Here is a 25,144-nt window from a genome sequence, read left to right as displayed (position 1 = left end):
CAATTTCGTTGGTATTTTCACTCGGTCCACGATTGTAAGGCGGGTCTGTTTTCCCTCTCCAGTCACCACTGACCCTTGCCCCTGTTACTGCGCAGGAGGTGCGAAGGGCCCTACCCGCTCAGGCACCTGTCCCTGTCCCTGTCCCTGCCCATGCACGGGAGGTGCAGAGGGCCCAATCGGCCCTGGTACTTGTCCCTGCCAATGCAGGGGCAACCCAGGGTACCCTGCTGTGGCCTTAGTCCATGGGGCCGGCATGCCGCCACCCACCCCTGGCCACCCTGGGCCAAAATTCCGGGGTGGAAACCCTGGAGTATCCGTCCCCTCGTCTGACCCCTCATCCTGTCCCTGCCAATATGTGGGGCCCCACCCTTCCCCACCACACCAGCCAATCACTCCTGCACTAACATCTGCAACATCTCATCCTTAACCTCAACTTTCCGTTCCATTCAGGCTTGGCATTGGTCAGCGGCCACGCATAATTCATGCACTGCGCTCGTCCGCCAGTCAAGCATAACATATTTCAACTGCTTCCTGATAGGGGACAGGGGCCCATCCACCATCCCCCCAAAAAATTCAATTATATAATTTTCAATTATTTTGAGAAATATATAATTTGTGAATTATTGGTTCACGAGTTATCAAACGGGGTGACCACTATACTCATCATGGGTGTGTGTCTGTGTGTGTCTTTCTGCAGCATAACTACCCGATGATATCATCCAATCTTGATGAAACTTTGGTGGGAGGTTGATATCATGAGCTGGTTGTGTCCTGCCTAGAGTGGGCGTATTGCGCCCATTGTGGGTGGAGCCACACCAGAAAAAGATGTCTTTTTGGGTGGTAATCGATTTCAAGCTACATCTTCTCCGAGGGGCTTGGTGGAATCTGACGGGTTTTGATATTTGGTTAGGCCAATGCCACGTGTCTAGCCCCATGGAGCTCGATTTTTCATTTTCGCATCCAGGTCACAAGGTCACAAAATTTTTAAAAAGCCGATTTTCATGGTTTTATTACATTCTTCGCTTCCTGATAGGGTGAAATGTCATACATGATCTTATATTATCACATGCATCATGAAATACAGGGTCCGGCTGGGAGGTGTGACGATTTTCAGAAAACTCGTACACAGTTATTTTTAGTCGAATTTCAATTTTTATTTTTTTTAAAGACTACATATATAATGCCATTTAATACTCTGTAACAAAGACATTTAAAAAAATGTAATTCATGTTTGACTTGGGTATAACAATGCAAGTGGGGGGTCTAGCGCATGCGTGATGGCTGTTGGTTACTCGTTGTTAGGTGCCATTTCAGTAGCCATGGAGCTGTGGACGATTGAACATCGCGTCTTTGTTGTTGAGACGTTTATTCAAACGGGTAGTTCGGTGGTGCTTACACAGCGCAGATTTCGTACTCACTTCAATGTTGGTCGATGTGGCGCCGTTCCGTCTCGAAACACAATATTGAAGTGGGTAAAAAACTTCAGGACAACTGGATCTGTGAGGCCGGGAGCAGCTCGGGGAGTTGATCGAACCGTTAGGACCCCGGAAAACATCAAAAGGGTTCGACAAGCTGTGGAGGCCAGCCCTCATCGGTCAGTGGTACGGCATGCTCACGCGAACTCCATCAAAGACCCCTGCACTGCGAGCGAGTCACTGTGTGGGCCGGAAAAGTCCGATCCGGCATAATTGGGCCTTATTTTTTCAAGGAAGGCGGACGCACTGTGACAGTCAACTCACAACGTTATGTTACAATGTTGCACGAGTTCTTACTGCCTGAATTGAGCTGACGTCGCATTGACCTCCCTACAGTTTGGTTTCAGCAAGATGGGGCTACTTTCCATACCTCAAGAGAATCAATGGCCTTATTAAGAGAACATTTTCCAGGGCACCTCATTTCAATCCGTGGGGATGTGGAGTGGCCCCCTCGATCGCCCGATCTTTCACCCTGTGACTATTTTTCATGGGGTTACCTGAAAGCTAAGGTTTACATTGAAAAACCACGCACTCTTGAGACCCTTTCAGATGCCATCACCAGAGAAATTCGAGCTATTCCACTCGCCATGGTTGAAAGGTCTATAGACAACTTTTCTGCTCGTCTGCAAGAATGCTTGGGCAAGAACGGCCGCCATTTAGATGATGTCATTTTTCAAACATGAATTACATTTTTTAAATGTCTTTGTTAGTGTATTACATGGCATTATATATGTAGTTTTTAAAAAAAAGTAAAATTGAAATTAGGCTAAAAATAACTATGTACGAGTTTTCTAAAATTCGTCACACCTCCCTGTACCTCCCTATACAGGTTTTCCAACAAATTTCAGAATCTTTGACCTTTGACCTTTGAAGGACACAAAGGTCAAAGTTTTAAAGTTGTCAATCAAACTGAATTTTCGGTATTGTGTAGCTAACTAACCTCATAACTGATTATACATTATTTTATATCTCATTTCAAGGCCAGTAACCTTTGTTTTGACATTTCCGGGCCTGGCCTGTCCGGGCCTGTTTCGGTTATAGTCCGTCCTTTGTCAGTGAATACCGCTCGCTCGTGAACCATCGTCATCTCCTCACTTGTATATTTTAGTTTTTTATTTTATTGCTAAATTGTTTTTATTTAATTACATTATTTTTTATTTTTTATTAAGCTCAAATTCTGTAAGCTCGAAATAGCTGCCTGGCATGCCTCTCCTTTTTCTCCCTGTTTACTTTTTTCTCCCGCATATCCTCGGACACCTCTAGGTCCTTGTCTACCTTGAATTCCCATCCAACCCTGGTCATCTATATCACCTCTTACAGCCAAAACCCTTCGAATTATTTTTCCTTCTCCTCCTGTTTCACCTTTAATTCCTTGTATTCCTTGTATTCCTTGGTGGCCTTGGTGGCCTTGGTGGCCTTGGTGGCCTTGGTGGCCTCGGTGGCCTTGGTCGCCTTGGTCGCCTTGATCACCTTGATCACCTTATCACCTTTAAATCCCGGTACTCCTTGGTCGCCTTTAACTCCCGGTACTCCTTGGTCGCCTTTAACTCCCGGTACTCCTTGGTCGCCTTTAACTCCCGGTACTCCTTGGTCACCTTTAACTCCCGGTACTCCTTGGTCGCCTTTAACTCCTGGTACTCCTTGGTCGCCTTTAACTCCCGGTACCATGAGTCTTTTCAACCATTCCTCATTCTCCTTTTTCTCCCTTCTGCCCTCTCCTCCCTCCCACTCTCTTCTTCAACTCCATTCTCGTCCCTTGCTGCCCTTAAAGCATCTCACCATAGAATATTATACATATATTCATCTGGATTTTGAGATATTCTTGTATGTATAATTTTTCTCATATTAGGATTCCAATAGGATTTGTTGACTATTTCTAAAAGAGTTTTATATTTCATAACTTTGAGAAGTTGATTTTTATTAACTCAAATGGACTATGTCCCGCTGAGTTTTTGTTGACACCCAGTGTCCGTCGTCTGTCATCTGTCTGTCTGTTTGTCTGTCTGTCGTCTGTAAACAATTTGACGTCGATGCTCTAAAAGTCACAAATATTGATTAAATTTGATGAAACTTCTTATGCAACATCTTTCAGACATAATCTAGTTTGGGATTGCATTTGGGCATTGCACGCCCAAAAATGGGCATGGCAGGGCGGCCATATTGAAAAATCAATTCTTCAACCTTCAACGTTACTGTGCCTCTTTAGCACATATAAACTATATAGTTTGTGGTTCTATTATGCATATTCTAACCATATTGATATAGACCAGTTGAGTTCAGGTTCCCTGGAACCTCTAGATTAATATTTTAATCAAGTCTCTATTTGTGGGTTTAGCAATATCTGTATAGGGCCAGTCCTTAATTACAAAATTTCCCTGTTTATGTTCCAATTCATAAGGAATTAAAAATTTAACCCCCTTTTCTTGAAGGTATCCCTGAATACAAAAGTTATAATTCTCTTGAGGCCTTTTTTCTGCCATTTTATGTTTAAATGTTTATGTTTTTGAAATATACATGAAACTAGACCGCCACTCAGTAGAGCACATACTCCCGCCGTGGGTCAAGTTGGAATAATATGTTTTGTTTAACATCCCCTCTCTCCAAAACAATAAATGAAAAAGAAAGTAGGCCCTAACTGTCAGAGAATTAATTTTGATATATCTCGGAATTAGAGGAGAAAAACATCATTTAAGAATAAAAGCTTTATTGCAGTAAAACAGACAACCTGGGCATGAACAATAGAAGTTCATATAACAAAATGGCTCATATTTAATAACACTTTACTATGTTTAATAGTACTATATAATGTATTTAACTGTATTTAATGATATTTAAGCATATAATAAATGATATTGGACATAATGTATAATACAGTAACTTTATATGAGCCTCAGTAGTACATTTAGAATGTGTGTCATTGAGTGCAACCTAACCTAGCTTGCTCTGACGTCATGATCACATGGCTGGTACCACCCCCCACCCTGCCAAATGAAGGTGAGTGTAGTCATGGGATCCAATGACGTCAGACCAGTTAGCCAATAAGAAATCACCTTGGAACAAAGGAACGTAGTCCCATTGGATATCAATGGGAAAACCCAGCAGACCAGTCTAAATCATGCTGTGGCCCCTTTTCAATTTATAAACCTATACACAGCCCTTTTTCAGGCCAGAGGCAATATTTCAGAAGTCAGATATCTAGCTTGCTAGAAGACTGACAAGTGACTACTCCAAGTGTTTTGTCTTACAATATGAATCTACAACTGCCTACTCCGATCTGTTCCAAGGTGGTCTCAAGTACTTCTCAGCAAAGCGATGTGCAGAACAATATTGTTGTGGATATGAGGACTGTATATTTTTTGGATTGTGTGCTGTACTATTGTGATTATTGTTTATTCTGTGCCTCCTGCCTCCGGAGCTGTGTAAAGACCAAAAGGGCGTCCCATAGTCCACAAGCATACACGTCAGCCAAGTAATAGAATATACCTGTTGATAGTTATCTCTTATTCTGTGTATTAGTGTAAGGCTGTGTCTTCCATTAATTGAAATACTCCATTGCACCAGTGAAAGAGAATAGATTCCCTTTCCTTCCCATCCCCAAAACCTCCATTTCCATATTACATCCCCTCTCGTCACCGCTGAGCCCTCGATTGCCCATATTACCTCCGATCCAATTGCCGCCATTGACCACGAGGCAGGGTTGGGGGAAGGAAGGCGTTTCCCCACCTCGTCAGAGAGGGGAGGAGTGAACCAGCCCCGCTCGACCAACCATGAGCCAGGGGTTTGGCTACAGAGGGCGGAGGAAGAGCGGTCGGGGAGGTTCGCAAAGGTTGAGGGGCGGGGGCCTATATAACCCAAGGCAGGGCGTGTCCAAGAGAGAGATGCGTTTTTACAGAGTCGAGCTTGGAAGCAGAAACGGAGATGCACTTTTGAGCCGAGACAAGGAGGGTCACAAAGAGCTGAGTTGGTCGTCAGTGGTTGTGTTCAGTGGTTGCGTTCAGTGATTGCGTTGAGGGGTTGCGTTGGAGACGGAGTGGTTGGACCAAACAACAGAAGAGAGGAGAGAACCCGTCACGCCAGACCCCCCACCAGCGCGTCGGCTCTGACCGTGATCCGACCCGTGATCCGACCCGTGACCCGACCCGTGATCCGACCCGTGATCCCACGCACATGACAGGATCGGAGGCATCAGCAGCCGTCGAGGTCCCGCCCGACGTCCCGTGCAGGATCAAGCTCCAGCCAGCTCCGTGCCGTCCTCCCCCTCCAGCCACGCACCGCCTTCCAGCCAATCCACTCTGCAATTCCCCGTGTGAGTCGTCTTTGTTTGTTTTGTCCTGGGTAGTTAATTAAGTCTGTATAAGCTAGTATTTTCCCTGTGTCACCTGCGTCTTATGTGCTTGTAAATAAACTTGATTGCTCCTTTTTGCTTGTGTGTGTAAATAATAAACCCCATTACTCGTCTGTACGTCTTCTCGTTTTAATTCCTTTTCCTCTTACATTGCGTCGCTTTTGTCTTTTCCCTCATTGAGCAGCTAGGGTGCGATACGGCCAAAGTCTGGGTGAATCGGGTGAGTTTTGTTAGGTCGCGGTCTTACACCACCGCTCGGTCTATAACATCCTAACCGCGATCTATAACAATTGGTTGTCAGGAGTTGGATTCGAACCTGGGACTAAATTTATTTAGCCCAAATTTTGGAACACCAATTGTACTATTAGTATAACAATTGGTGTCTGGGAGTGAGATTCATCGGAGTGAAACGGAGCCCGAACCAAATTTTTAAAACATCTAGAAAAAAAATTTTGGTCAAAATTACGAGCTGCCGAAATTTGTTTTTTTTTTAAGCAAAACCCGAATTTTGAAATCGCGCCATGGCTGTTCAAGGCGACGGGATGCCGGTGGGAGAGATAGACGGGGTAGAATCGACCCAGGACTTAGGAAAAAAATGGTGGAGGAGAGTAAAGAAGGTGTGGTTGAGGGTGTATCAGGTGCACAAAATGGCGTCCTCACGCATGTGGGTGTAGCGGCACCAAATTTTGCCGCGCCCTTTGTACCAACGGTGGAAGACATGCAATTAATTATGGCTGAAATGGAGGCCCTTTTGGACAGGAACAGGGAGCGATTGTTAAACCAAATGGAAGCTGACAGTGAGCGATTGTTAAACCAAATGGAAGCTGACAGTGAGCGATTGTTAAACAAATTGGGAAACCAAAAGGAAGCAATAACGAACAAATTGGGAAATCAAATTGAAGAAATAACGAACGGAATGAGGGCCGATAGGGAGGAAGGGGAGCAGAGGGACAGAGACCGCAAGTTGGGCGAAAGGGTCCCAGGGGTGCACGAGGAGGTAACGCGAGTCGAAAAGCGCTGGTTGAGCGAAGCGGAGGAAAGCACGGGTACAATGACGGGGGTAGAAATCGCGACCCGGGGCTTGGAAAAGCCGGCGACCGATGAGGTAGAGGGAATTTTATTAAAGCCAACGGTCGTCGAGGTGAGTACAGAAAAAGCGGAAGTGGGCATTGAAATTGAAGAGATGACGGAGGTAGCCCGGGAATTGCAGGGAGAAATGGATAATATACAAAGTCTGTGTTCAAATCATGATGAGATGCTCACTAACCAAATAAAAAGTTTGCAGGTGGCAGAGGAGGTGCGACGAGGTACGGAGGTGAGTGGCAATGTACATGATGTGAGGGGAGATTCAGTCGGCTTGGGGATTGGTTTGGATCCGGGTGTTCGTGAAAGGCCGTTGGTGAGGTGTGTGACAGGACAGGTGTGCAAAAAAAGAGGTGTGCGAGAATGTCCGACCATGGGGTGTGTGAGGAAAAAGTGCACGCCGAGGAGTGAGTGTGCCGTCAAGAGTGAGTTGGTCGAAGCGCGTGTGCGAGGGAGCACAGGGAAGCGCGGTGTGGTGAGTGTTACGGAGGAAGTAACGAAAAAGTGTGCGCGGGAGGATGCGCGAGAAAGGTGTGTAACGGACGGGTGCATGGGGAAAGCGCATGCTGTCAAGAGTAAGGGAGAATGCATGCCTGTGGTGAGTGTTACGGAGGAAGTAACGAAGAAGTGTGCGCGGGAGGATGCGTGAGAAAGGTGTGTAACGGACGGGTGCATGGGGAAAGCGCATGCTGTCAAGAGTAAGGGTGAGTGCGCGACCGAGAGTGGAGGTGAGAGTAGTGAGAGTGAAACGGAGCGTGAGTTGGTTGTGGCAGGTGAGCGAGGATGTACACCTGGAATAGAAGGATGCACACCTGGAATGGTAGAGCGTGAGTGGGAATGCACGCTGGAATTGGTAGTGAGACACGTGGTTGGGTGTGCGGGTGAGAGCACACCTGTGATTGTCACAAAGGAGATGACCGAGACAGGGGCGCGAAGAGGTGTATTGGTGAGGTGTGCGAGCGACGAATGTGTGCCAAGGTGTTCGGTGGTCAGGTGTGTGACCAAGTCGGTGAGCGGAATGAGTGTACCGAGGTGTGTAAGGAAAGGTACGAGGAGAATGGGAACGGCTGCATGTATGAGCACGAAAGGGGTAGCGTATGCATGTAAGCCTGCAGGTGAGGCGTCGACGATAACCGGGTTAAAGGTTAGGTCGACTTTTAGCCGAATCGGGCCCTCGGTGCGTGCCGGGCTTCGCGTGCCGCGAGAACCAGCGGAGATCCGAGCCACGGCGGGTTCGAAAGGACCGCCGTGCGCGATCCACGCTGGGCCTCGCGTGGAGCGGCCGCGTCCGGGCTCCACTAGGCGGAGCGGGCAGCCCGATAGGAAGGGTCGTCATGGCGACCACTTTCTATTGAGACGTGCCGGCAGGTCGAGATCGGGACATTGGATGGCTTCACGCCGAGGTGGTGCATGGGATCTCGGCCCGGGTAAGCCTCCGTCCCTGCCCCAAATGCGGGACGCATCCAGCCGCCAGCACAAAAGAATCCGCGTTCAGTGCTCGGCTGTACGAAGCCGGGCTGTAGATGTGAATTGGCGCACCGAGAGGATGTAATAAGTAGACGGGTGATGGTGATAGTGATAGTGATTTAAAACGAAAATTAGAAAAGTGAATAGAATTGGCAGTAAATGGAAAATTTTTGAATTGTTGGATTTGGACGAGCGAAATTGGTAGTGAGAGACCCCCGATGTGGTGGGATGGCAAATCCACCATCCTTCCCAGGGGGGCAAAGGAGCAATAGCTTATGGGGTGTATGGCAGTGAAAACTAGCCCGGGTGGGTTAGGTTATATTGTAGGGATCTAGAAGAGATTGACATTAGGTGACGTTAAGTTTAGTTAGTGACTGATACCTGTAGTGGGGACGCAGGTAGATTAGTGTGGATGATAATGACGAGGGAGCGCAATAGTTAAAGGGACGACTGGGAAGCGCAAGTTTCAGAGGGGAGTAGTTAGCTGAGATGATGCCGTGTGTGTGAGGATTGAACAGGTGAGAATTGAACAGGTGTGATTGCACAGGTGTGCAACTGAACAGGTGAATGGAGCAGTGTATGAGGAAGTAGTGGTGATTGCGTGTTGTGTTGACCAAATGGTCCAGGAAGAGGAGGAGGGTGCAGGTGGCACCAGGTAGGATTGCACAGGTGTGCAACGACAGGTGAATGAAAGACAGGTGTACGGAATAAATGGTCTGGAGGATTGGAATGGATGGTCGTGGAGTGAGAATGGTGGAAATTGTGGAGTGGAGTGGATGGTGCGAAGGTGTGAATGGGGGAAGAGTGGACCCCCATCACGGATACCCGGGGCGGGTAGTGTAAGTGTTAGGTAGAGGGTACAGGTAAATTGTGGTTGGATATTGGCATCTGTGGTGCGGGTGACAGAATGGTATTTGGATGGGTGCATTAGTGTTGTGGAAATGGCTGGGCGTGTAGCCTGTTAGTGTGTGTAGTTGGTTGGGCACTCCACCACTGTGAGGATGTCGGCCAGGTGAGGCCGCAGGTGGGCTCTGGGAGCCGGTAGTTGTGAGTGGGTGCCTGAGGATCCCGGGTGTGGATCGGGCAGCCCAGTGCCAGAGAGGGCACCGAGTGGGGAGAGCGCCAGAGGGCCTTCCCCAGGTAGTTAGGTTAGGGTAAGGAGCAGGTAAGCTCGGAGGCAACTGCAGTGGTGGAGGTGTGCAGGTGGGTAGACCCGCTGGGAGAGGTACACGCCACAGCCCGGAAATTGTGCGAGGGCACCGAGAGATGAATCGGGGGAGTGAGACCCCAAATTGAAAAGCACCACAGTTTGGTCAATGGGAATTGGTTTTTAGAACCCATAGTGTAAGTTGGCCAATGGATTGGCAGGGAGAGACCCCGGGTAGTGTAAAGTGTGTTAAAATCATTTAGAGGATAGTTAGGATGAAGGATCTCCTCGCACCATCTGCATCCACTCACCTGAGGTGACAGGTACTCCGCACCATGCCATGTTTTGTTATTTTTACTGTGCAAATGTTTGGATGGTGAGACGCATCATGACGTGGGTGTGACATTGTGCTTTGATGTTCCATCTCTGCCTCCTTATGAGGATTGATGATGAATTTGGTGATGGCAAATTTTGAAGTAGAGGGATTGTGGAGACGAATTGGGTATAGGGGAAATATGGGGAAGATGTGACAGTAGTGACGAATTGGTAATGTGTAGATTTTGTACATATGGGGTAAGGGCAAGGGTAGGCTAGGTGACAGGGGGGTGACGTACGGTAGGGACGAGCTTTCTCACTTCGCCCTCCGTACGCATTTTGCCTTGCATTGCCTTATTGACGTGTACCCTTGTGACCTTACCCCTCGCTCAATTGTCTTTCTTTTGTCTCCCACATGACCTGTGCGCCGTTGGGCGCCAAGGGGAGCGTGCGTGGGTCGGCCATTGTGCGCCAGAAATTCCCAGAACCAGCTGTCTGCATCGATGCACCACATTATGGACCACATGCCTGTGGCCGAGCACCACTTATGGACCCCATGGGTTGGGGCATGGCCCCTCTGCTGGAACCGGCCATGAGGGCCCGAAATCTTGCTGGCGGACCTTGGCCACAGGGCACCGATGCCCCACAGGTGAACCACACTAGTCGGCCCTGTGGGCCATAAATACAATAAATAAGAAGGACACATTGGGCACACTTTATTGCAAATAGGCCGCCAGTAAGCAAAGCAAAAGAGAATGACAACATCTGGAAGACAAATAATAATAACCAGCAGAGGGAGCCGAAGAAGCAAGAGATCACCTGCAGGGTTAGGGGTTGTTGAATTTATTTTATTGATGAACAGTGGTGACTGCACTGATTGGTGCTTGAGGGTGTGTTGGTGCGTTATAGGTGCTTTCATGGTGCATTGATGCAGAGCAGACTGTCTCCCCCCCAGAAAGAACAATTACAGGTCCTGGGTTAGTTTTGTAAATAAAAATAGCGTCAGTGTAAATAATGCTCCCCACCGTCAGTGTTTAGTTTGAAGACCATTCCGCAATTCGGTTAACTGTGGGCGTAAGTCTGTTAGGTAGGGTGCAATGGAGCAGCGGGACACATTTATTTATGTTTTAAAACTGTCGCACTCAGGGTCAGGTTAAAAGTAGAGGGAACTACACCTACGTGTCACACTAAATAAAAGTTGTAGGCCCGGGACGTGCCTAAGAGGAGGAGGGTGCAGTGTTGTGGATATGAGGACTGTATATTTTTTGGATTGTGTGCTGTACTATTGTGATTATTGTTTATTCTGTGCCTCCTGCCTCCGGAGCTGTGTAAAGACCAAAAGGGCGTCCCATAGTCCACAAGCATACACGTCAGCCAAGTAATAGAATATACCTGTTGATAGTTATCTCTTATTCTGTGTATTAGTGTAAGGCTGTGTCTTCCATTAATTGAAATACTCCATTGCACCAGTGAAAGAGAATAGATTCCCTTTCCTTCCCATCCCCAAAACCTCCATTTCCATATTACATCCCCTCTCGTCACCGCTGAGCCCTCGATTGCCCATATTACCTCCGATCCAATTGCCGCCATTGACCACGAGGCAGGGTTGGGGGAAGGAAGGCGTTTCCCCACCTCGTCAGAGAGGGGAGGAGTGAACCAGCCCCGCTCGACCAACCATGAGCCAGGGGTTTGGCTACAGAGGGCGGAGGAAGAGCGGTCGGGGAGGTTCACAAAGGTTGAGGGGCGGGGGCCTATATAACCCAAGGCAGGGCGTGTCCAAGAGAGAGATGCGTTTTTACAGAGTCGAGCTTGGAAGCAGAAACGGAGATGCACTTTTGAGCCGAGACAAGGAGGGTCACAAAGAGCTGAGTTGGTCGTCAGTGGTTGTGTTCAGTGGTTGCGTTCAGTGATTGCGTTGAGGGGTTGCGTTGGAGACGGAGTGGTTGGACCAAACAACAGAAGAGAGGAGAGAACCCGTCACGCCAGACCCCCCCACCAGCGCGTCGGCTCTGACCGTGATCCGACCCGTGATCCGACCCGTGACCCGACCCGTGATCCCACGCACACGACAGGATCGGAGGCATCAGCGGCCGTCGAGGTCCCGCCCGACGTCCCGTGCAGGATCAAGCTCCAGCCAGCTCCGTGCCGTCCTCCCCCTCCAGCCACGCACCGCCTTCCAGCCAATCCACTCTGCAATTCCCCGTGTGAGTCGTCTTTGTTTGTTTTGTCCTGGGTAGTTAATTAAGTCTGTATAAGCTAGTATTTTCCCTGTGTCACCTGCGTCTTATGTGCTTGTAAATAAACTTGATTGCTCCTTTTTGCTTGTGTGTGTAAATAATAAACCCCATTACTCGTCTGTACGTCTTCTCGTTTTAATTCCTTTTCCTCTTACATTGCGTCGCTTTTGTCTTTTCCCTCATTGAGCAGCTAGGGTGCGATACGGCCAAAGTCTGGGTGAATCGGGTGAGTTTTGTTAGGTCGCGGTCTTACACCACCGCTCGGTCTATAACATCCTAACCGCGATCTATAACTGCCTACTCCGATCTGTTCCAAGGTGGTCTCAAGTACTTCTCAGCAAAGCGATGTGCAGAAGAATATCTATTGTACAACAGCAGAAGCGGCACACTGCAATAAACGTGGTCAACATTATCTATGTCTAATCATACTTTATGGTAAGGCAGACATAAGGTTCCAGCAGCAGCTACAGCAGTTAACAGATGAAGACCAGGGCTACTCATCAAACAATCTTCTAAGTAGGCCCCTCATTATAACACCAATGAGGCAAACCCATTAACATTACATGGTGAAGAATCATCTTTGGAACAGATGGTTGACAACACATAACATCTCGGGTTACATTGATTAAACGTTGACCATAGTACATCAACATTCACATTATGTATATATAGTTTGACGAAAATTATGAGAATGTGGTGTAGTGTAACCCGAGGTAGTATACTTCAGAGTAATTTATCAAACAAAATATTATGATTAATTATTACAGTAAATTGCCTTACTTGTTTCCAAAAAGCATATAATATAAAGTATATTACTGTAGAAGTATATTGGTGTGTTTAGAAATCAATATTTACATTATTAACGAGTCTGTGCCATTTCAGCAGGTTCTTCAGCCCGCTGTCTCTGCATTATTTGCCTGTTTGAAACTTGACGGGTCTGTGTTGCTTCTGCAGGTTCTTTAGCTCGCTGTTGCTCCATTCTTTGCCTGGCTCAAGCTTGATGAGCCTGTGCCACTTCTGCAGGTTCTTTAGCTCGCTGTTGCTCCATTCTTTGCCTGGCTAAAGCTTGATGAGCCTTTGCCACTTCTGTAGGTTCTTAAGCTCGCTGTTGCTCCATTCTTTGCCTGGCTAAAGCTGGATGAGCCTGTGCCACTTCTGCAGGTTCTTCAGCCCGTTGCCTCCTCATTCTTTGTCTGTTTGAAGCTCGTTATTTTTCTGTTTCCTCTACATCTTCTCCATCCCTGAGATTCGGCATCCTTTGTCTTACGGTAGCAGGGCGTGTCTCTGCTTCTTCTGGTATTTCCTCCATGCGCATGCGCCTCATAATTTCCTTTCTCTTTGTCCTTCTCTGTTGAGCACTTTGTGACTTTGAATGTGGCATGACTGTGGATATATATTACTATAAAATTCAGCTAAGTTCATTGTAAATTCTTCAGTTAATAGTGAAGTTATGCCAGTACAGAACAACCTGAAAACAAAAATATAACCATTATTATGATATAAATATTGACCTTTTTCGATGACAGGAAATATTACACTTTTTTTACAAGTTATTTTGCAATATATGAATATATTTAAAGGAAGACTCCAGTCCCCAAAAAATTTTAAATTATTTAAATCTTTAGAATTAGGTGATGTTTCCTTTTTAAATAAAAAAACAATTCGACGCTAAATTAGTCGCAAAATCCTTTTTTAAAAAGGCACGATAAAAAAAAGCTAGGTCTGGAATCCTTGTGACATCACTGTGACGTCACCTCACACGAGGTATAGATCTCAGCTGATCACGGTGCACACAGTGCATAAACATGGCAGAAGAATAAGTTTCTGACTCCGAAACGCTCGATATTTTCTCCTATCTGTCAAACGTTTCAGCAGATGAATACATATCAGAGGCTGAGGAAAGTATTGTAGAAGAATTTGATATAGAACGGAGAGAATTTGGTGTTCAACCATATCGGTTTGAGCCGGAATATGCCGACGAAGATCCAGAGGCCAATATGGAGGTCGAAGTGGAAAACGACGAAGATGATGCTGAACGGCAACAGATTTAGATTACTGGTTGGGCTAGCCTACTTCAAAGTTCATTAATTATTGTTCATTAATTTGGCCTAGGGTTGGTGTAACCCTGAGTAGGCCCCGCCCAGTCCAAGCCGCCGGGCCCCAGAGCGCACAACGACGACCCCCGCAGACACCACACCAGACCGACCGAGTGCAGCAGCCACCACACCCACACCCGCTGACTCCCGATATGAGCGATCGAGTCTCAAGGGCCACCTCTCACGGAGACGGTCACCCCTTCCGCCCCATGTCCCAGACCCAGGCTACTGGCGGCATGCGATCACCGCCATTAGTCCCTCTTCCAGGGCTCAGTGCTCCCCAAGCTCGTCCCAGCAACTGTGGTTAACCTCGCTGCCTGCGTCATTGAGGTCCAGGGGTACAGGGGAAGAGTGGGAGGGCAAGGTGACTGATGGAGAGGAGGAAAGGAGGAAGCCTTTTTAGCTGCTCGTCTGGGCCAACACACCAGCCACCATTCCATCCGACGACTCTCCCATACGGCCGTGTCCCGGCGGGTGTCTGAAGTCCGCCCCGTATGGATTTTTGTTTTAGAGTCGGCTGAGGCTGCCCAGTCCCACCTTTACGCATCTGCAGCACGGCCCCTAGTGGCGTAAGGATCTTCCTACCCTGAGCCCCATGGTCCCTCGCTGTTGGCATCATCTATCTTACTGGTGTTACGTGGTCCCCTCGGTGAATACCTGGTCTCAGTGACCCCCGGACCGTGAGAGGAACTTCGCCAGAAAGCTGTATTATATATGCGCTTTCGCCACGCAAGCCATATGAATTTCACCCAAGAGACAACTGACGTTCAAGGATATATTTCAATGGTAATGATACCAAACAATTTCAATGACACAACCATCAACAATATTTCAAGGACACAACCACGGAGATTTTCCCCGAGCAATCAACAATACATAATCATCACCAATTCCCAATTCACAATCAATTCCCTATGATGAAGATGGCCATCTTATACATGTGTGTCCCGGTGAGTACTCACACCCCCTTTCGGTCTCTGCTCCTCACAATGTCTCTGGGCCCCTCCTGACCAAGATACTGCTACTGGTCGGCGTCTCCGCACTCGGGCGGTTGAACGAACCCCGGGTGGACGTTTCTCCACCGGGCAGGTATCGTACCAGGCACCGTGGCTGCAGCCCCTCGTGGCCACGCGGAGCGGGTACGGTAGAGCAAGCCAAACCCCACGCCGCTTGCAAGGCGCGTTAGGCCCCAACGTGCGACCCGCACGCGTCTGTTTGGACGGTGCCGCGAACGATTCCAGACGCGGGGTCGATGCACGGCCCCACGTCAACTTGACGTCTCCACCAGGCAGGTATCGTACCAGGAATTCCTCTCGCCGGACAGGTTTCGGAACGCCGCTGTTTTCCACGCAGCGCAAGGTCGATTCCACCTTTTGTCGGAGCGGGGCGAGGAAGAAGAAAAACTCGTCCTTTTTCCTCGTGTCTTTTTCCTTCCGTTTCCGGTCACTTCCGTTTCCGGCCACTTCCGTTCAGAAGGGCTCCTGACCCTCCAATCACAACAACCCTTAATATAATACACACGGATAAGCAACCTGAATGGTAATTCACATACATTCACATAAATATGTAACACTCCCCCCCTTCAAGAAAGAAAGTTTGAACCCAGCGAAAACTTTCTTTGCCGGCCAATTTGGAGAAACAAACCAGATAACTCAACCCCCCCCCCCCCCCCACATTAACAGTTCCCCCCGGGCACAGTTATCACTTAAAAATAAAGCAACCAAAATTTCACCACAAGCCCTCCAGATTACTCCCTCTGGACTAAGTACCAACAACGACATTGTCCCTGCCAAACCAAACTCCATCTCATGACCCTCTGACTTTGACCGTCAGTTTCTTGGGAATGAAGGTTAAGGGGTTGATCAAAGATCCAAAGTTAAGCAACTCGATAGCACTTTTTCCGGGAGGCCAAGCCGAGTATTCACTACATGGATGCCTTTAGGAACGCGGAGTTCACGGTTAGTCCGTGCAGGAAAGTTCTCTACATGGGCGCCTTGAGGAACGTGGAGTTCACGGTTAGTCCGTGCATGAAAGTTCACTACCTGGACGCCTTTAGGAACGGCGTTCACGGTTAATTCGTGTAGGAATCTTGGCTCGGCGGCTCCGCCGCCTTCAGTGCTTCAACTTCTCAGAACTTCCCTAATAATTAGGGTGGGACCACTGGTCCCTGTAGTCCCATGAATAGCGGTCTCCTTCTCGGCCACCATTTTGCCAATCCTTCCTTTGGGAGCGGCCATAACTCAGGGGGCCGCCATAATAATATTGATTGCGGCCACCACCAAAACTACCGCCCAGTTGTCCTCTCCTGTAGACCTCTCGACGCCTACGAAATGCCTTCCCTACTGTTATGGTCCGACCCTCCAAATCCTTGCCATTCCAATTCTTCTCTGCCTCTCTGGCGTCTTTTGTGCTGGCAAACGTGACAAAGCCGAACCCTCTTGACTGTTGCATTTCCCAGTCTCTTACCAACCGCACTTCCCCCAGCGGCCCATATCTGTTGAAGACAGAGGTCAGAACTTCTTCCTCTGTTTTGAAGTTCAGTCCCCCTACAAATAACTTGGCACTTTTGTCGCCATCCCGAGCTGGTGTGGCGTTATTTTCCCTGCTGGGCTCTTTACCAACCCTCTGGTTACCATAAACTTGACCCCCGGCCAAATCATTCCCGATAACCACAGATACACCCTCTACAGGAAGCGTGGCTTGTAAACCGACGGTGACCGGTCCTGACACCAAATCGGACTCCAACTGGATGACCTGAAGGGGAGCACTAACACCGCCCCCGATCCCCTGTAAACGCACACTATCCCCCGTTGCCGTCTCCTCGGACCATGGCAAAATGCCTTCAAGCATTAAAGATTGATGGGCCCCTGTGTCCCTCAATATCCTAACCGGTCTCCGGTTAGTCGAGGCTCCATCCAGTGACACAAACCCCTCTGAAATAAATGGTTGGTAACCCTTTTGATGGCGATTTCTTACGCTAGCCATCGCATTCGGAGTTGGAATAGTCGGACTCCGCTCTGGGTTGTCCCTTTTCATGAGGTAACAACTGGACATCAAGTGTCCAGGTTTCTTGCAAAACGCGCAAGTAGGCCCGGAGGAAAAACTCGGGGTCTGCCTCGGGCCCCCCGAACTATAAGTTTGTCTTGGGCCTGCATCCCTCTGATTTCGAACCGGTGGGGTATCATAGTTGTCCCCATAATCATCTCGAGGCCGCCGCCATGTATGGTCGTTCTCCGCACCTGCTGTTCCCCACCTCCCCTGTGGAGATCTAGGCGAGGAGTTAGGTTCGTGGACCCCTATTCGGTGGGTTAAGGCATAATCATCTGCCATGGTGGCTGCGTCCCACAACTTTGGTACCTTCTTTTCCTGCAGGTACACTTTGATGTCCTCGTAGACACAGTGCTGGAATTCCTCCACCAGGATCAAGTCCCGCAATGTTTCGAAGTCTTTCCCGACTCCTTTTGACTCACACCACCGATCAAACATGTTTTCTTTCACTCTGGCAAACTCCACATGGGTCTCACTCTCCCTCTTCCTGGCATTCCTGAATTTTTGCCTGTAAGCTTCCGGAACCAACTCATAGGCTTTGAGGATGTGCTTCTTCAGTACCTCATAATCTGCACATTGGTCCATTGGTAGCGCCGAATAAATTTCCTGAGCTTTCCCCACCAGCACACTTTGCACGAGTATGGTCCATGCCTCCTCCGGCCAGTTTAATTGTCGAGCCACTTTGTCAAAGTGTGGAAAAAATTTCGCGACTTCTTTCTCACTGAACGGTGGAACCAGCCTCACATGTCTGCCCACATCCCAGGTTTTCTGGTTAGGTGTCGACCCCGTCAGCAAGGGTGGTGCCTCTCCCCGTTCTCTCATTAACTCCAGCTCCTTGAATTTGATTTCTTGCTGAAGCTCCATGTCACGTTCCTTTAATTCCCTTTCCGCTTTTCTCTCCTCTGCTTCGAGGTCCCTTGCAGCTCTCCTTTCCTCTGCTTGTTCCTTTTCTCTTCTTTCCTGGAGTTCTCTTTCCACTCTCCTTTCCTCGGTTCTTTCTTGTGCTGTTTTCTCTTCCAACCTTTCCTGGAGTTCTCGTTCCACTCTCCTTTCCTCTGCTTTTTTGTCTTCTAACCTTTCCTGGAGTTCTCGTTCCACTCTCCTTTCCTCTGCTTGTTTCTCTTCTCTCCTTGCTTCTGCTTTCCTTTCTTCTTCTCTTAACCTTTCCTGGAGTTCTCGTTCCACTCTCCTTTCCTCTGCTTCTGCTTTCCTTTCTTCTTCTTTTAACCTTTCCTGGAGTTCTCGTTCCACTCTCCTTTCCTCCGCTTGTTTCTCTTCCCTCCTCTCTTCTGCTTTCCTTTCTTCTTCTGCTCTTTCCTTTTCTGCTTTCCTTTCTTCTTCTTTAATCCGTTCCTGGCTCCGTAACTGCAACTCCAGTTTCCGGAGCTCAACGTCTTCTGGTTCTTCGGGTAGCCACTCCCAGGCTAACTCGTCCCATGTTCCTAATCCCACCATAGATTGTATCACCGTGGCCTGCAACTCTGCCTTCCTCAAATTAGTTCGGACCTCCAAGTTAAAATGTTTGGCCAATTTCAAGAGGTCCGACTTTAGCAACGCTCGGAACTGTGCCTCACTCGGGGTTACCCCAAAGTTCTGTGCCACAAACGCCATGGTGCCTATCGTTAACACCTGTTAACCTTCACCCAAGACTTTACCCCAATTTCTCAAAACAAAAAATTTACCAATTAATAATTAATTAATAAATTTTAATTAATAAAAAAAATTATTATTTTATTATTTTATACAATTTTAAATCCCGGACGTAGACCCAATTGCGAAACCGCAAATCGTAATTTGGACGAGCCCCCAATTCTGTTATGTGGTCCCCTCGGTGAATACCTGGTCTCAGTGACCCCCGGACCGTGAGAGGAACTTCGCCAGAAAGCTGTATTATATATGCGCTTTCGCCACGCAAGCCATATGAATTTCACCCAAGAGACAACTGACGTTCAAGGATATATTTCAATGGTAATGATACCAAACAATTTCAATGACACAACCATCAACAATATTTCAAGGACACAACCACGGAGATTTTCCCCGAGCAATCAACAATACATAATCATCACCAATTCCCAATTCACAATCAATTCCCTATGATTAAGATGGCCATCTTATACATGTGTGTCCCGGTGAGTACTCACACCCCCTTTCGGTCTCTGCTCCTCACAATGTCTCTGGGCCCCTCCTGACCAAGATACTGCTACTGGTCGGCGTCTCCGCACTCGGGCGGTTGAACGAACCCCGGGTGGACGTTTCTCCACCGGGCAGGTATCGTACCAGGCACCGTGGCTGCAGCCCCTCGTGGCCACGCGGAGCGGGTACGGTAGAGCAAGCCAAACCCCACGCCGCTTGCAAGGCGCGTTAGGCCCCAACGTGCGACCCGCACGCGTCTGTTTGGACGGTGCCGCGAACGATTCCAGACGCGGGGTCGATGCACGGCCCCACGTCAACTTGACGTCTCCACCGGGCAGGTATCGTACCAGGAATTCCTCTCACCGGACAGGTTTCGGAACGCCGCTGTTTTCCACGCAGCGCAAGGTCGATTCCACCTTTTGTCGGAGCGGGGCGAGGAAGAAGAAAAACTCGTCCTTTTTCCTCGTGTCTTTTTCCTTCCGTTTCCGGTCACTTCCGTTTCCGGCCACTTCCGTTCAGAAGGGCTCCTGACCCTCCAATCACAACAACCCTTAATATAATACACACGGATAAGCAACCTGAATGGTAATTCACATACATTCACATAAATATGTAACACTGGGGAAGAGTGGGAGGGGAGGACGATGTTGAACAACCTCAACGAAAACGAGAAGAAACAAAGAATAAACGAAGACGTGCCACGCCACTCCAGTGCGATCGGCCTGTAGATGGTTCTACATGTTCAAAATGTTCACTGCAAAGCCTCGTCGACTTGGTAGGACCTTTCCATCATGCTCGAGTTCGTTGGACAAACCTCTTCCAAGTGTTATTACTGGCAACATCCTTTGGGAATTCATCCAGTGTTCGCACAAAAGGCTCCGAGACTTTGCTGCATCCATACAAAACACAACTATAAACCATTTATAATCCGATATGCAGGACAATATAACAAGAATAGAAACACTCCACACTATTGTATTGTATTGTAAACCGTTTGTAAAGTTTTTCCAGCTTCCCCGATCACCTCATGTGACGTCATACTGTGCATGGGCACGTGGTCTAAGATTTGCAGAAGCTTTTTCGTCGATTGTCTTATTGGCGCATTTAAGGTCGGATTACAAGGAAACGACTTCGCGGGTTGATTTTATATATTTTTCATTTTTTTCGATGATGTTGTTATGTACTGATCAAAGATTATGTAGAAGCATTTAACTAAAAATAAAATTTGGGGTCTGGAGTCTTCCTTTAAAAGTTCTGCCTTTGAATTTTAAGAAGTCATATTAAGACCTGATGAAATCCTTTGTATTATTTATTTATTTACTCATTATATTTTACATGGGTAACATAAAATAAGAAAAAAGAAGGTTTTCGTTATCACACATCGAGATAATAATTTTTATGAACATTTAAATGTATTTTAACAATGGTAAAATAATACAATTAAAAAAAAAAGTAAAAAAATAAATAAATAATGAGACAACAAGTATGAAACCATTAAGTTAGCATTTAATAATATATATACAATGAAGATAATAATATTCATAACAAAGAATAAATAAATAAAAAATAAAAGATGTTAAACTGGTGATGATGTGTAATCATGTAATGAATGCACATATATGCCTTAATCTTTCGTCCGGTCCGCTTTTTACAGTGCCCCTGCAGATCACATGATGACGGTGTTCTCCCTAGTGGGAATAGTTTATAGAAGTAGCTCTAGCTGGTGGCAACACCTTGTGGAATCAGTATTTTATATTATATCCCTACGAGATCCGTCATGCCGCCTAGCGAGTATGATATGCACCTTACCATGAAGGCAAAGTGTAGGCCACCTTCCCGGGCCCCTTAAATTTATATATAGGGCCTATATATTTAATTTCACATTTTCTGTGTGTCATAAATGTAGCCCTCCTCCTAAACATGTACATAATTATTTTAATATATAATTATATCGGCCTATATATGACAGTATATCGAGGAATGAATAAATACTGCAGTAAAAAAAAAAATCGATCCAAATACAATCAGGATTCAAATCTGGATTCAGGATCACAATCCGGATGCAATGCGGATATTCCGGGTGCAATCTGTATACATTAACGAAATCCAGAGTCAGGATCCAAATGTGGGTTTTCGGTTGCTATCCAGATAAAATCAGGATTCAAATCTGGATTCAGAATCAAAATCCGGATGCAATCCAGATAAATCGCTATTCCGGCCAGATGAAATCTAGATACAGGAATCGATTCAAGTGGCAGGATGCCAATGTAGATTTATGATCGCAATCCAGTTGCAATCAGGAATCAGGAATCAAATCTTGAATCAGGATCCCAATTTGGATGCAATCCAGATGCAATCTGGATACAGGAATCAAATCCAGACTCAGGATCCATGTGGATTTATGACCTAAATCCAGATACAATCAGGAGCCAAATCTAGATTCAGAATCCCAATCCGGGTGCAATCCGGACTAATCCAGATGCCATACAGGAATCAAATCCAGATGTGGATTTATGATATCAAGCCAGATGCAATCAGGATTCAAATCTGGGTTCAGAATCACCCCCACTCTGGATACAATCCTGATTAATCCAGATGCAATCTGGATTTCCTCTCAATGTTATAGCCATCCTTTGTCCAAGGACAATAATCCCATCAAAGTTCATTGAAATCCATTTTTTTTTTTTTTTTTTTTTTTTTTTTTTGTATACAAGATCGAGGCTCGTGAAAGAGCGAACATTAATCACACAGAAAGACAAACCGACACATAACATCGGGAGCGGTAGACAAGATGGGGAGAGAGGGGGAAGGACACAAACACAACATTTGAGAGCAGGGACCGAGAGACATGGAGACATCGAGAGATCTGAGAGAGGGCGAGGGCTTTGGGGGGGGGGGCATGGGAAGGGGGCGGTGGGAGAGGTATAAAACATATGGACACTGCCAGGACTTCCAGGAAAGAAGTTGGAATTTCAAACAAGGTGGATCTGGGGTGAATTAGCGGGGGTAGAAAAGATCAAGGTTTTGGATGGGGGAAGATAAGAGATGGTGGTGAACAGCTGTTTTAAAGACCTGGAGGGAGGAGTGGGATTGAAGGGAGTGAGGGAGTTTGTTCCAGAGGCGGGAGAAAAGAGGATTGAAAGAGTGAAGGTGAGCAGAGAGCCGAGATTTCGGCAGTTTAACCATCAGAGGGTTGCTGGCAGATCTTGTGCGACCTGTAGGAATATTTGGGGGACAGAGCACAGAGAGAGCTGGGGGTGCAAGGCCGGAGAGGAGTCGGTAGAAGACAGAAAGACCACCTACCTGCCTGCGGTGAGTGAGTGAAAGGCCCTCAGAGATAGCTTCATCGCGGGAGATTCCAATAATTCTGAAAGCTTTGGTTTCAACAGCGTGAAGCCGAGCTAGGTGTGAGGCAGGAGCACCGGCCCATAGGGGAGAACAGTATTCCATTGAGCTGAGGATGAAAGCCTTGTATGTGGTGAGGAGCTCAGGTGTGACGAGGAAGGACTTCGCACGACGGAGGATGCCCAGTCGGCGACTGGCTTTGGAGGCCAGCTTGGAAATGTGGTTTTCCCAAGAAAGATCATGGCAGATAGTGAGACCCAAAATCTTGAGCGACAGAACTTCTTGGAGAGGATTGTTGAGAAAGTAGATGGGAGGGTTGGCCAGTCGATCTTTTCGGAGAGACATAGTAAGAGTGTGAGATTTGTCAGGATTGAAAGACATGTTCCACTTGTTTGACCAGTCTGTGATTTTGTCCAGGTCTTCAGAGAGTGAGGAGGCAGCAGACTGCCGATCTGAGGGAAGAGGAATGGAGCGGCAGAGAGTGGAGTCATCAGCAAAGAGATAGGGAGGATTTTCGAGAGAGTCAGAGAGATCATTGATGAAGACCAGAAAAAGCACGGGGCCCAGAACACTGCCTTGGGGAACTCCAGCCTGAACAGGAAGAGGAGATGAGAGAAACCCATTCAGGGCCACACGTTGACGACGACTAGAGAGGAAGTCCGCCAGCCATGCGTGGAGATTTCCATGGATACCAAAGGAGGAGAGTTTGGTGAGCAGAGCGGGGTGCCAGACCGTGTCGAAGGCACGTGATATGTCGAGGGAGACAGCTCTAATTTCCTGTTTGGCATTGAGGACCTCCATCCATTGTTGAGACAGCAGAAGCAGCATGTCCAGAGTAGAGTGACCTGGTCTGAAACCAAATTGATGATCAGAGATCAAGCCATTGGAGAAGAGGAAAGATTTCATATCCGAAGCAATGATGGATTCCATGACTTTGCTGATAATTGGGAGAAGGCTGATTGGTCTGTAGTTGCTAGGATCTGTTTTTGCACCTTTTTTGTGCAAAGCGGTGATGTTGGCTGATTTCCAAGCAGATGGCAGTTGACCTTGAGCAAAAGAGAGGGTGAAGAGAACAGAGAGAGGGTGAGATAGAGCAGCAGAGCAGGATTTTAGGACCCGTGGGCTGATGCCGTCGGGTCCAGTTGCAGAATCAGAGTCGAGGGTTGACAGAAACTTTTCCACCTTGTCAGGAGGAAAGGACACGGAGTCCAGGAGCAGCAGGGTACGACTGGGTACGGTGGGTACAGAGAGGGATGGGTTTGGGACACAAGATTTAGAGGCAAACACAGAGTTGAGGCATTCAGCTTTTTCACGTGCGGAGTCAGCTGTGTAGCCATTTGAGGTAAGGGAGGGGATGGAGGGGGAACAAACACCAGAAACGGATTTGACCAGACGCCACCAGGATTTGGAAGAGGGAGACAGATAAGAGAGTTCGGTCTTGAGAACGGAGAGATATTGTTTCCTGGCTCTCCTGAGGGTGGACACACACTTGTTTCGGGCTTTGTGAAAGGAAATGAGATTTCCTTCCGTTGGATTTGCTTTCCAGGAGACGAAGGCAAGTTGTTTCTGGGCAACAGCCTCACCACAAGATTCCGTGTACCATGGACGGGAGGAAGGGTATGACAACTGAAGACGAGATGGGATAAATCTGTGCATGAGAGAGAGCAATTTACTTTGGAAGAATCCCCAGGATGAGTTGATGTCAGAGGTGGTAGAGATGGGAGACCAGTCCAGATGATTGATGGCTGCTTGAAGACCGTGCCAGTTGGCCTGAGTGAAATGCCAGACTCGTCGACGCTGAGCAGGCTCCCTGAGGATGGTCAGAGAGATGTCCACTTTAACAAGGACATGATCAGATGATCCGATCGGAGCAGAAGAAGAGCAGCAGACATTTTCAGGGAAGTTAGTCATAACCAAGTCCAGAAGAGAAGATGTTCCGTTGACTGAGATCCGGGTCGTGAAATTGACAGATTGTGTCAGTCCCAGTGAGTCGCAGAAGTCCTTTGCTGAAGAGCCATGGCTGGTGAGAGAGGTACCCACACCCAGCCAACTGGCATGGTGACAATTGAAATCACCACATATGAGGAAGGGATTGATGGCAGGAAGGGACAGGTAGGTCGATAGCACAAGGTGCACCTTGGCTCGGGGACAGGATAAAGCACGGTCCAGAAGATGCGGGGAGGTCTCACAGCGCTCGAAGGGGACGTCTTTCTTTCTCCAAGCTCGGCGCGCATCTGACGTCACCTCCCTCTCCCTGCGCATGCTCAGCGGGGAGTGACACGCACTCGGCTGGTTGGCTCCGCCCCACTGGGGCCGGTCCGCCGCTTCCATTGGGTGTGGGGGTTACCGGGCTCCGCCCTTGATGAGGAGCTGACAGGGAGCCCCTATTTGGTAACCCCGTCGAGTACATGTTCGATGGCGGCTCGTTGGGAAGGCCTGGTGCCCTCCCA

This window comes from Myxine glutinosa, chromosome 1 (assembly GCF_964187855.1).
Source record: "Myxine glutinosa chromosome 1, kmMyxGlut1.1, whole genome shotgun sequence".
Classification (NCBI taxonomy): Eukaryota; Metazoa; Chordata; class Myxini; order Myxiniformes; family Myxinidae; genus Myxine; species Myxine glutinosa.
This window is presented reverse-complemented; position numbering follows the sequence as displayed.